Below are 14,260 nucleotides of genomic sequence, written 5' to 3' on the forward strand. Positions count from 1 at the left end.
GATATCAATCCTCACCAAATACGCCCCAAGCACATTCCTGGATACAGGAAGCTAATCCTGGCCATGTTGTACCCTTTCTTGCCAAGGGTAACACAACAATGACAGATATTCAACCACAAACCTACAATTTTGCTGTTGATTTCACTAAAATAGCATTGGACAACAAATTTTTAAAATTTTGCTTCCTGAAAAGAAATTTGGAGATTCTGATAAACAACTTTACGTTGAACACAAAGATCATTTCAGATTTGGTGTATCATATAGGAAGTTGGAGAAACAGGTTTACCAGAGAAGGTTTACCAGAGAAGGTTTACCAGAGAAGGTTTACCAGAGAAGGTTTACCAGAGAAGGTTTACCAGAGAAGGTTTACCAGAGAAGGTTTACCAGAGAAAGTTTACCAGAGAAGGTTTACCAGAATGTTACCTGGGTTTAAGCATCTAGAGTATAGGGAGAGATTGGACAGATTAGGTCTTTATTCTTTGGAGCGTAGAAGGTTGAGAGGGGATTTGATAGAAGTATTTAAGATTATGAAAGGGATAGACAGAGTGGATGTGGATAGACTATTTCCGTTAAGAGGAGGAAAGATTAAAACAAGAGGACATGAGTTAAGAATTAAGGGGCAGAGGTTTAGAGGTAACATGAGGGGGAACTTCTTTACTCAGAGAGTGGTAGCCGTGTGGAATGAGCTTCCGGGAGAAATAGTGGCGACGGAGTCCATTGTATTATTTAAGAAAAGGTTGGACAGGTATATGGATGAGAAGAAGATGGAGGGTTATGGGCATTGTGCAGGGAGGTGGGACTAGAAAGGGGTGTTGGGTTCGGTGCGGACTAGAAGGGCCTAATGGCCTGTTTCCGTGCTGTAATTGTTATGTTATGTTATGTTATTAAATTCGTTTTTATTGAATTTAGCATGTTTAATTGCATAATGATGCTGACACATTGCGTTAGTTCAACTGACCTAAAAATGTTTTGCCGCTGATTTTCATTTGTGCTCTGCATCTGATGCCTCTCGTGTCAGTGTTCAACAATAGTCAGTCAGCATTGATGGATTCCAGTTGCCCTGATACTGCTTTTCCATGGTCGCAATGTCCTGGTGAAACCTTTCACCATGTTTGTCACTGACTGCACCAAGATCGGCAGGGAAGACGTCCGAGTCCGAATGCAGAAAATAAATTTTCATTGACATGTTACACTTCGTGAATTATATGTTTGAAGTTGACATCTTTCATTCCTGTCAAAGGTCCTTGAAAAAGTTGTTCTTAGCCAATTGTTGCCCTACCTACATCAAAACAAAATATTGGAAAGATTTCAGCCAGGTTTAAGGCCTGTTACGAGCCCAAAGGACCCCAGCAGCAATAGACATTCACTAAGACAAGTAGTTACTTAAACAAAAGTTGTTTTTAATTATCTTTAAACATGAAAACAGAATCAAATTTTAACTTATCTCTATAAACTTAACTAACTCCCTTCTAATTCTAAGCGTACATGTATGTAATGTGTGTGTAAATTTAAGAAAAGTTATTTGGTACACAGTTCAATCTCACTTCTCATTCTTCCAAGTTCTTTGGTTGCAGGCAATTATTATACTGTGCACAGAATTTAACATGTATAACGTTCACCAGGCTTTGGTGCTCGAAAGGTAAATGGTTACCACTCAGGAAGGTTCTCGTTGATTTGCAGAGAGATATATATGTTGTTCCAGGATTTCCACAATTGAGGTATCACCATTAATCACCTCAATGTCTTGCTGATGAAACTTTCCCCATCAGGGTTCTCCAGATGATAACCTCTTTCTTTCAGGTTATCACAGAGTTTCTTTCTGTTCCACTTATTCCAAGAGAACCATCAGATAACACTTCCAGCCATCTGCCACTCTGGAACTTCTGTTTCAGTTCCAACACTGCTCAGTCTCTCTCTCTCTCTCCATCTGAGATTCAAACTGACAGCCTCATGTCCTTCTCTCTCTCTCACTTGCAAAACCCCTTCCTTCTCCAGCAAACAATAGGAGTTAGTCTTCTGCTCCCATCTGTTGTTTTAGGTAAACAAACCTCTCAATGATCTTTGAGTGAGCACTTTGCAGAGAGGTCAGAAGTCTTGTAAAACTGTCCAACACAAACGACCTGTCTCCAGTCCATTCATTTCATGACATCATTTCAATTAGCACCTACTTGTGAAATGTGCATAACATTCTCCATAGTTTCTGCAAAGTCACAGAATATGAATTCTTCAGTATTTCAAATAAGATCTGTTTTAAAATATGTGTATGTATGTAACCTACTCTAATTTTATCAATTTATCTCCCAAAAATATTCCCAAATATTACATCAAAGGCCCACCATAGCACAGAGATGCCCTTACTAAAAGTGTATATTGCTCCTTTCTACTGACTCAGGTAGCTCAACCATTCTAATTCTTCTGGACCTTAGCCCAGCATTCAATACTTTGAATCACGCTATTTTAATAGATCCTCTCCAGTATGGGGTCAATGTCAATGGCATGGCCTTGAACTGGTTTTAATCATAATGATAGGATTTTCTCAGTTAATATGGGAAAATTTTCATCTTCTTCATCTACCTTTTCCTGTGGGGTCCCACATGGTCTATTCTAAGACACACTCTCTTTTCTTTATACATGCTTCCCCTTGGTCATATCATTCAATAACATGGTATCTCTTTCCACTGCTATGCCGATGATACTCAGCTCTATCTCCCCTTGAAACCTAATGACTAATCAAAGATAGCCAGCCTCACTAACTGTCTAGAGTAGTGGTTCTCAAACTTTTTCTTTCCATTTACATATCACTTTAAGTAATCCCTATACCATAAGTGCTCTGTGATTAGTAAGGGATTGCTTAAGTTGGGATGTGAGTGGGAAGGGAAGGTTGAGAATCCCTGCTCTAGACCCAATTGTTACTGAAATAATTTGCTTGAGAAAAATTGTCATTGGCCCATTTCCATTGGAATTATGAAACCGTGCACATAACGAGCCAATTAGGTATGATTAAAACAGTGGTTTTACAAACTTTTTCTTTCCACTCACATCCCACCTTAAGCAATCCCTTACTAATCACAGAGCACCTATGGCATAAGGAATACTTAAAGTGGTATGTGAGTGGAAAGAAAAAGGTTGCGAACCACTGGTCTAGAGGACGTAAAGCGTTGGATGGCTCAAAACGACTAACAGCTAACCGATGGCAAATTTGAGGTTATCCTATTCGGTCCCCTAATTCTACCAAAATTATCTCCAATAGTCTTGGTTAGTTATCCACACTCATTAAACCACACATCAAATCCCTTGGTGTGATATTTGATTCCACCTTCAAGTTCGACAAACAAGTTAATGCAATAGTAAAAGATAGCTTTTTCCAGCTTTTGCCAAAATCAAATTATTCCTTTCATTTAAAGATCTTGAGAAAGTTATCCATGCCTTATTCTAACTTTCTATACACTGGCATGAGTCAATCTTCATTATCCTGTCTGCAACTGGTTTAGAATGCTGCAGCCAGACTCCTGACAGGTGCCAAGAAGAGGGACTTTATCACTCCTCTTCTGGCCTCCCTCCATTGGCTGCCAGTACTGCTCAGAATTGATTTTAAACTTCTCCTGTTTGTCTATAAAACCCCCTCTTGTATCATGGATCTCTTAACTTCTTATTCCACTTCAAGACCCCTCAGATCGACTAACGGGGCACTCAGGTGTTCAGCGCTCAAATCATAAGCTCAGAGAAGATTGCACCTTCACTACTGCAGCCCCAAAAGTGTGGAACAACATTCCTCCCTCCATCAAATCAGCCTCTTTCATCAACTCTTTTATGTCCAGATTGAAGATGTACTTTTATTCACTAGCATTTTGAGTTCTCCTCATGCACCTTGTTACCTTGTGTTCCAACCTCTCAATAGGGTATATGGTTCCAGGTGGCTCATCTTGAACATGATAATTACAGCTTTCCACTCATTTGCTGCCACACTTTATTATCATATAAACCTTATTTCAGAGAAATCAAACAGTACCGATGGCAGTTAAAATGCGTGGGGGGAGGGGGGGATTACGTAAACTTTATGGTTATTCCCAAAACAACATTATAATTCACAGAAAGAGAGAATGTTTCCTTATTTGTTCAAATAAAAAGGAAAAATCTGCATTAATCTTCTTAATGCAATCCCTCAAGATTGAGGATGACTTGCTTCCATTCTCGATTTATGGGTTTTCAAGCTCAAACCTTATTCAAATTCTCTTCATGTCCAAAAGCACATCACTGCAAATCAAATACTTTTGAATTGTAGTCTTTTAATGTAGGTTAACACTGCAATTAGTCTGTAAATGTAAGTCCCTAAAATAGATGGTGAAGTAGATGGCTGCATCATCTGTTCCATTGTGATGTCACCTGACAGATAAGCACCAGGTGAGGCACCAGGGAGATCTCCCTTGCTCTTAGTTAAATGATGGTAGTATGCCTCAATGGCAGCTCTGCCACTGGTGCAGAGTTGGGAGAGCGGAGACATGGCGCTGTTCCAAAAGGTTCAAACCATCCGGTCCTATGCCAGTGGCTGTGCACAGGCTTTAAATGGCCTGCTAAAAGAAGCCAATGGTGTTTGTAAGACAAATCCTGCAACCATGAGCCCTGTGCCTAAGATGGCACATGGAATGGATGAGTTGTTTTGTATACACCTCAATAACTGAGAAGAGGATCTTTGCCTTATGTTGAGAAATTCAGCAAATGAAATTTAATATTTTGCTCATCACTGTACATAAAATTCTCTGGGAACAGTGCTTGGATGTCACTTTGGCCTCCTTAACATAATGATATGGCAGTGTGGTGGTACACCACCGGCCTACTGCAGGGGGCAACCTCTGTACCTGCAGGAGTGTAAAGGGACAGGACAACACCTGGCCGGGCTGTCAATCAGTTGGCCTGAATGGATCAAGCCCCACCCAGTCGGGTGTCAATCACCCTCCAGGATATAAGCCTGCGCCGGCCTCCCGAGGCCTCACTCAGAGTTGGTGCAGCCACAGCCAGCCTGGCTCTGTGGAAGTTTTTGTGGATTAAAGCCTGTTGTACAGTCTTTATCTTTGTGTGTGTGTGAGATTCTGACACCACAATTTAATTCACAAAATTTTCCCATGGCGGCTATGGAAAAACTCCTGTGCACAGGGAGCCTTGAGGTTGACCCATGCCACCCGGAAGCCCAGACATGTTTCGAGATCTGGCAGCAGCGATCGAGGCAATCATCGAGGCGCACGAGGGCGACATCCTGGACTCCGATTGGAAGCGGTTGATCCTACTCTGGTCAAAGCTGGGTCCCCGTGCCTTCCAGGTAACCAAAGGCTGCTCCACATACAGGAGCTCAATGGACACTCTCGAGAACTTGTACAAGCCCCCCCCCCCCCCCCCCATGAATCTGGTCTGTGCAAGGAATCTCCACAACACCCGAGCCCAGCAACCCAGGGAGAAGGCTGAGTCGTACTGGGACACTTGCAAGAGATGGCCCGACCATGTCTGGCTGAACCCGGATTAGCTGTGGAGGAGGTCGAGAGGCTGATCCAGGATGCCGTCATCCGAGGGCTATGCTCGAGGGCCGTCCGGCAGAAGCTGCTGGAAGACAACATTTATGCCCTAACCAAGACTGTGGAAGTAGTCCAAACCCTGGAAGCAGCAACCCTGCACGTCGAAGCCTTCGATTCCAGGTTCCCCCAGGCTCCCTCATGGCCCTCTCACACTGCAGATGTAGCCCCAGGCCGAGCTGGGGAGGAGAACGTCACTGCGGCAGGTGCCCGGCGCCCCTGTAAGTACTGTGGGTCCAGGTGTGGGTCAGATCGATGATCGCGCCAAAACTGCCCAGCTAGGAACTAGTATTGTTCCCAATGCGGCAAGAAAGGCTACTTTGCAAAAGTGTGCTTCTCTAAACCTGCCGGCAGCTCAGCGGCCCTCTATGACCTCCCCACCTCCCCCAAGTGCGCGTGCCAGATGGCGCCATGTCCCCGCGGCGACTTCCCCCTTCCCCAACTTCAACCGTGCAACATCCGGCCCCACTAGCGACCGTCACAGCATGTGCCCCGCGCATCTGCACCAGCCGCTGCCCTCACCGGTGCCACTCACTGAGAACTACAGCGACGTCACTTCCAGCTCACGGCGTGACGTCACTTCCAGCTGACGTAATGACGTCACTGCCACCGGCCGTGATGACATCACTTCCCCGGCACAGCGGACATGGCCGGGGAAGGAGGCCAGCCACGCAGCGGCCCCCCACGTGCCGTCACCATCTTGGGCCATGCAGCGCCCAACACGGTGTTCCCCCGACGACATTGAGAACAATGTGGTCAACACGGGTGATGACCAGGCCGCCTTACCGATGCTCCCGTGAGGCGTCACCCAGAGATCGACGGCAACGTGGTCAACACAGGCAATGACCAGGCCACCCTTTCGGCGCTCCCCATCCCTCCAGATAGCGGCGACTCTGACTCCGAGACTGTCCTGTCCGCCACCACGCTGACCAGGGACATCCCCCACAATCTCGGGCGCTCAATGATGGACGTGCAAGTCAATGGGCAGGTGACAAAGTGCCTGTTGGACAGTGGCAGTACCGAAAGCTTCATTCACCTGAGCGTGCCCCACTCCCTAAGGTTAAAGGTCCACCCCACCACCTGCTCGATCGCCCTTGCCGCCAAGGATAAGACTGTTGGTACCCTCGGGCGCTGCTTGGTCGATATAACGGTGGGAGGGGAGACTTACACAGGATTCAGGCTCCTAGTCTTGCCCAAACTCTGCGCACCACTCCTCCTGGGCCTAGATTTCTAGTGCCACCTTTGCCTTCGGGAGGCCCAAATCTCCACTCACATTGCACAGCATGCCAACCTACCAGCCCCGGCCAACCTGCGGCTTCTCCACACTGTGCATCACCCCACCGGCGCTCTTTCCACATCTTGCGCTAGGCTGCAAGCTGATCGCTGCCAGAAGTAGGTGCTATTGCGCTGCAGACAGGGACTTCATCAAGGCGGAGGAGTGGTGACTCCTTGCAGGAGGCGTTATAGAGCCCAGTAACAGCCCTTGGAAGGCCCAAGTCCTGGTGGTCAAATGGGGAAGTAAGCCGAAGATGGTCGTGAACAGCCAGACACCCAGCTGGATGCCTACACCCTGCCGAGGATTGCCGACATGGTCAATGAGATAGCCTGCTACCAGGTTTTCTCCACGATTGACCTGAAGTCGGCGTATCACCAAATCCCTATCCATCTGAAGGACAAGCCCTACACCACCTTTGAGGCGGACAGGCGCCTGTACCAGTTCCGCCAGGTTCCTTTTGGGGTCATGAACGGGGTCTCTGTCTTCCAGTGGGAGATGGATCGCATGGTAGACCGGCACAAACTGAAGGCGACGTTCCCATATCTAGATAACGTCACTATCTGCAGCCGTGACCAGCAGGACCACGATGCTAACCTGAAAAAATTCCTTCAGACGGCCGCGGAGCTGAACCTCACTGACAATAAGAAGTGTGTGTTCAGCACCACCCTGTGATAGTACAGATTCTATCACCAATGTGTATATGTACAGATTGTAGTGTAGGATGACTGTGATTGGCTGAGAGCATAGCCATGCCTACTGGCAGGTCTCAAAGGGTTGCTCCTAGCCAGAACAGGTCATTCTGGACTGGTCGACCTATATGTGAATCGTTACAGTCTTCTAATTATAAAAGCCTTGGTTTGGATCAACAAGCCTTTGATTCTTTCGATGCACTCTACAATTTTATTAACTAGAAAGTTTTGAAGGATGGAGCATATGCTACAGCTGGAACTCCTCAACATCGACCCACAGTTGGCTACAGCCTCGAATGACTTTAAGCACTGGGTGCTTCGAAACATACAACTCTTTGACCCTGCCGTGATAGAGGACAGCCATCGACTACTAATATTGATGACTATGGTGTCCCTGAGAGTCTACCAGAGCATCCAGGACACGACCACTTACGCCGCACCCATGATGGTGCTGAAAGGGCTCTATGAGTGACTGGTGAACAGGGTCTATGCTCGGTACAAATGAGCGACAAGGAGGCAACAGCCCGGTGAGTCCTGTGGAGCTTATATTCAAGCACTAAGGGCAATGGGCAGGGACTGTGCCTGCACAGATAGAACTGCTGCGGAGACCACAGACGATTTCATTCGGGATGCCTATGTGGCCGGGGTCTGATCGAATGAGTGAGGCAGTGCCTGCTAGAGCATAGGGGAGAAAACCTAGAGGACGTGATCCGGATTGCAGAGACAATGGAGGCTGCAGTCTTACGTATGGACGTGTACTCTCCGGGCTGGACCCCATGCTCTGATGTGAGTAGGATGCCCTCCCTCAACCCTACTACTGTTGGCTGCCTCTACGCTGCCTGATGAGACCCCGAAGTGTTATTTCTGCGGGAGGGACAAGCACAGCAGGTCCCAGTGCCTGGTGAGAAAAGCCAGGTGCCAGAAGTGCCTTAAAAATGGCCACTTTGGTGTAGTCTGTCGCTCCAAAATGACCACCGTCAAAATGGCCATCATGTGAAGCCCAACCGCCACCCTCCCATTCAAACATTTCTTCCTCAGAGCTCTCGTCCAATGAGAGCGAGGGCTCCACCACCCGGCAGTGCCTGACGTCACGGGACAGACGCCAAGTGCGGAAGGTACAACCCACCCTTGCCACAATGACGTTGGCCTGCTTCACCCTCCCTCATGAAGCAACATCCAACCAGGCCCCAGCCCCGACTTCAACGGCCACCACCGCTGTCGACCAGGGACCCGCTGCCACCATCACCGCTGAAGCCGCCGCCGCCATCACCACTGAGCCTGCCACCGCCGCTACCGATGCTGCCGACCAGGGACCCGCCGCCGCTGCCAACCAAGGACATGCCACACCCACCGCTGCTACCGACGCTGCCGACCGGGGAACCGCCACCATCGATGCAGCCGACCAGGTACCCGCCGCCGCGACCAACGCTACCAACCCAGTACCCACCGCTGCTACTGACGCCTCCAACCAGGGACACGCCGACATTACTGACCCGGTACCCACCGCTGATGACCACCCAACTGACTGCCCCACTGCCGACAGCAAGCAGCGACCCCCAGCAGACTGCAGACAGCAGCACCAACTCCTCGACGCTGACTGCTCCAGCCCTACTGTTTCTGTGATGTCATCACGCACACGTTGCATGACATCATCACGTAGGACTGCACTGTCCCCATTACAAGTCACTGCATCAGTAACCCTAGACCAGGACTGCCCCCATCCCCTCACAAAAGCAATGGAACTGATTAAAGTGCATGGACACTGTACCAATTGCTTATTTGACTCAGGGTAAACTGACAGTTTCATCCGCCCAGACCTGGCCCATCGTTGCGGACTGGCTATTCTCCCCACTGCCCGGAGGATTTCATTGGTGACCAGATGGCACTCGACTGGGATAAAGGGGTATTGCGTGATGACCCTGAAAGTCCAGGGCATCATGTTCACAGACTTCAAACTATTAGTCCTTCCCCAACTGTGCACCTCTGTACTGCTGGGACTGGATTTGCAGTGCCAGTTTTGAACCGTTTCCCTGCACTTTGGGGGGCCTCACGCTCCACTCTCTGTCTGTAACCACTCCACCCCGGAAGCCTCCTGCCAGCAGGGCAGCCTGAGCCACCCACCTCCAGTCCAAAGGTCTCCCCACCTCTCGCTGGCAGGACATGCTCACTAGTGCCCAACACTCCATCCGCTCCCTCCTATGCACCGCGACCAATGCCACCCCCCCATGAAAGGCTGTTTTCTTTCCAGAGGAAATGCAAATCAGGAACAACCATACCGGTGTGACTCACTGTTCCTGGGCCAGTCCTCCTGCGACGCCACGTCCGGAACTCAAAGAATGACCCCTTGGTTGACCGAGTGACTCTCCTCCATGCGAACCCGCATTATGCCTACATTGAGTACCCGGATGGGCGGGAGGACACAGTCTCAATAAGGGACCTAGCCCAAGCCGGATCAGGCCCAGGAGTGCTTCCAACCCAACCTCCCCAAAATCCTTCTCCCCCAAGTCATGTGCTTGAACAGAGGGACCAGCACCACCCCACCAGCTCAGGCCAGACTGTTGACAACGCCATTGGGGAATTGAGCGAAGCAGTGGCCGCAACCAACGAGTCTGCCAGCGACACGACTCCAGCGACCCCAATACCGGCACCACGGCGGTCACGCCCCATGGTCAGGCCCCCTGACCAGTACAGCCCCTAACCTCGGGTCCTTTTTTTCCTTTTTCTCTTTTTTATACAGCCCTCCATCCACCCCGGGGTCAGTTCTTAAAGAAGGGGTGAATGTGATAGTACAGATTCTATCACCAATGTGTATATGTACAGATTGTAGTGTAGGATGACTGTGATTGGCTGAAAGCATAGCCACGCCTACTGGCAGGTCTTAAAGGGTTGCTCCTAGCCAGACCAAGTCATTCTGGACTAGTCAACCTACATGTGATACCCTCCAATCTTCTAGTTAATAAAAGCCTTGGTTTGGATCAACAAGCCTTTGATTTTTTTTGACACGCTCCTCATACCTGCCTCGCCATCCTGGGGTACATTGTGGCCCATGGAGTCATCGGCCCAGATCTGGAAAGGATGCACCCATTAATGGAGTTACCCCCCCCCCCCCACCACGCTAAAGGCCCTCCGCAGGTGCCTGGGCCTGTTCTCTTATTACTCGCAGTGGGTCCCTCGCTTCTCAGACAAGGTCCGCCCACTGGCCCAACCCACAACTTTTCCTCCCATCTGAGGGGCAGGCAGCCTTCATCTGCATCATGGACGCCACAATGCAGACTGTGGATGAGGACTCCCCCTTCCAGGTGGAGAGCGATGCCTCCGAAGTGGCCCTCGCTGTTACCCTCAACCAAGGGGTGCACCCCATCGCCTTCTTCTCCAGGACCCTCCACGGCTCCGAGCTAGGGCACTCCGCCATTGAAAATGAAGCCCAGGCGATTATGGAAGCAGTCCGCCACTGGCGCCACTACCTGGCCTGGCAGGAGATTCATGCTCCTCATGGACCAGCGGGCCATAGCGTTCATGTTTAACACTACCCACAAGAGCAAGACCAAGAACAACAAGATCCTGCGCTGGAGAGTTGAGCTGGGAACCTACAGCTATGACATCCAGTACCATCCCAGGAAGTTTAATGACTCCCCTGATGCCCTCTCTCGCACCTGCACGTCTAAGCATGACGACAGATTGCAGGCATTGCATGAGTCCCTCTGACATCCAGGCATCACCCGATTGTACCATTTCATTAAGTCCCAAAATCTGCCGTACATCATCAGGGACGCCAGGGACATGATTGAGGCCTGTCGGGTCTGTGTGGAGTATAAACCCCGCTTCTTTCAACCCCCCGGCCCACATTGTAAAGGCTACTCGGTCTTTCGAGCATCTCGGCGTGGACTTCAAAGGGCCCCTGCCTTCCACTAACCGAAACGTCTACTTCCTTACGGTAGTGGAAGAGTACTCACGCTTCTCTTTCGCCATCCCTTGTCCGGTCACCTCCACGGCCACCGTCATCAGGGCCTTGGGGCAGATTTTCACCATGTTTGGCTACCCCACCTTCATCCACAGCGAGCAGGGGTCTAGTTTCATGAACGACGAGCTGCGCCTGTACCTGACGGCAAGGGGCATTGCGACCAGTCGCACGACGAGCTATAACCCAAGAGGCAATGGGCAAGTGGAACACGAGAATGGGGTAGTCTGGAAGCCAGTCCTCCTGGCTCTCAGGTCAAAAGGGTGGGCCATTGAGTACTGGCAGGACGCCCTGCCCGAGGAGCTCCATGCCATTCGGTCATTGCGGTGCACAGCTACCAACGAGACCCCTCACGAACGTCTGTTCTTGTTCCCCAGGAGATCGGTGACTGGAATGTCACTCCCAGCATGGCTCATGTCCCCGGGACCGGTGCTTCTGCACAAGCATGTACGGACACACAAGGCCGAAGCCCTGGACGAACAGGTTTTCCTCCTTCATGCAAACCATAACTACGCTTACGTTAGGTTCAGCAGTTGTAGGGAGGACACCATCTCAACCAGGAATCTGGCACCAGCAGGAGCACCCACCACACCACGCCACCCTCCAACCCAGGTCGACGCTGACCGGGCATACATCCTTGTCCCCAGGCAGCAGGGCCTCCTTGACCACCAGGGGCCCGCTTCAGCCTTAGGAGATGAACCCGCCCTCCACCCATCCAATACGACCCGCATACGTCGTCCTCGGTCCCCCTGCCCACCCCTCTGCGCGGCACCACACCAGCCACACACATTCCTGCTGCCAGCCCCCCCACTTCCCCTCTGACCAGTGACCAGGAGCCAGTCCTACAATGGTCACAGAAACCCTGGCAGCTGCTGAATCATCTCAACCTGTAAATATTGTATGTACATAGTGGGAGCGATTCCTTGTTATTGTCCCCCCCGGACAGTTATAAAGAAGGGGGTGAATGTGGTGGCCTGCTGCAGGGGGCAACCTCTGTACCTGCAGGAGTGTAAGGGGACAGGACAACACCTGGCTGGGCTGCCAATCAGTCGGCCTGAATGGATCAAGCCCCACCCGGTCGGGTGTCAATCACCCTCCGGGATATAAACCTGCGCCGGCCTCCTGAGGCCTCACACAGAGTTGGTGCAGCCACAGCCAGCCTTGTTCTGTGGAAGTCTTTGTGGATTAAAGCCTGTTGTACAGTCTTTATCTTTGTGTGTGTCTGATTCTGGCTAACAGTGCACCACAGTAGGCTGTAACTTTAATTCAATCAAGGAGAAACTTCATTACAAATGTTATGTAATTTTTGATTTGCCTGCCTGCATTTTGTTTTGAGATTGAGCCAACCTGAGGTGAGGAATTTCTCAGGCTAAATACCCATACAAACAGGATTGAGGAGCATTTCAACTCCTTGGACACCCGGCACATGTGACGTGGCATATTGATCATTACAGACTTCAAACCACCTAGTTCTGTGCCCCCTTCTAGCTGCGCTTCCTTCCCTGAGGAGCTCAATTACTTCTACGTTCACCAAGGAGGTCATCCTCAAAGCGGATCTTCCACCTGGTGAACTGCCACCCCAGTTGTTTGTGTGGAAGGCAGCTGGTCCAAATGGCATACCTAGCTGTGTGTTCAGACTCTGTGCAGGGTAGTTGGCTGAGGTCTTTATGGACATTTTCAATCTGTCCCTGGCTCAGGCAGTCATCCCCACAAGCTCCAAGATTGCCACCATCATGCCAATGCTGAGCATTCCACTGCCAAGAGCCTGAACGACTTCTGTCCAGATGCACTCACCCCATCATTGCAAAGTGCTTTGAGAGGCTGGTTCTATCCCATTTGAAATCAATTACATAACCAAAACTGACAAAACAGAATGACAGTGAATCTCATGAGGAAATACTTCATTCCATTCACATTATTGTGATAATAGCACATAGCTTTTGAGGGTCATTTCAGTATTCAGCTTACTCAGTAGGAATGAGAAATTATGTGTAAGAGGGACCCGAGTAGGTTAAAAATCACGGAGTTTGCCTTCTGGCTGTGTGAAAACTGGAAAAATAAGCAATGGAGCAGGGATGAAGGGTGATGTCTGGACTATATGGAGAAGAGAGGCAAAGTGTTTAGTAAAATATTTAGTTTAGAAGCATGCAGGTCTTCACAAAGCCAAAATAAAGATGAATGTGCTGTGTACTTGGAGAGTTAGATCCAAAAAAGCCTAATCAGCCATTTGCCATTACCAGTGCCCCACACCCTCTGCAGGCAAACAGCAGCCACACCCAGAGAGTTGGATGTATTACAACTGGAGATGTGGCACGGAGGGATTTTGTGTGTGCCTCCCTTTAGTATGAGATGGTGGTAATGGCAAATGGCCAATTAGGCTTTGCCTTCTGATCTAATGTTCCTCAGAATGCTCCGCCCTCCACACTTTCCGCAACAACCCTAACCTTAGGATCAAACCCGCAGACGAGAGTGGTGCTGTTGTAGTCTGGTGCACTGAGGCCAGTTGACAGCTCTCCTATCAACCCCTCCCACAGGACCCCACCATCACCCATCAAGCCACCGTCTCCCACACCATTGACTCTGGGCACCTCCCCACCACAACCACCAACCTCATCGCCTCCCATCCTCGCACTGGCCGTTTCTACCTTCTACCCAAGTTGCACAAACCTAACCATCCAGGCAGACCCATGCTCTTGCATCACATAACTAGTTTCATACTACCTTGACTCCATCTTTTCTCCCTTAATTCAATCCCTCCCCACCTACATCCGCGACA

At 49.8% G+C, this 14,260-nt stretch overlaps 1 long non-coding RNA gene across 2 annotated transcripts in view; it reads right to left on the reverse strand.

The window, feature by feature from the left end:
* LOC138759976 (uncharacterized) overlaps positions 1-14,260 on the reverse strand; it is an 87,556-nt gene that overhangs the window by 12,757 nt on the left and 60,539 nt on the right. For both annotated transcript variants that reach the window (XR_011355288.1, XR_011355289.1), the window contains exon 4: positions 959-1,279. This is a non-coding gene — a long non-coding RNA (uncharacterized lncRNA). The remainder of the gene's footprint in view (positions 1-958; positions 1,280-14,260) is intronic.

The sequence above is a fragment of the Narcine bancroftii genome, chromosome 4 (assembly GCF_036971445.1).
Source record: "Narcine bancroftii isolate sNarBan1 chromosome 4, sNarBan1.hap1, whole genome shotgun sequence".
Lineage (NCBI taxonomy): Eukaryota > Metazoa > Chordata > Chondrichthyes > Torpediniformes > Narcinidae > Narcine > Narcine bancroftii.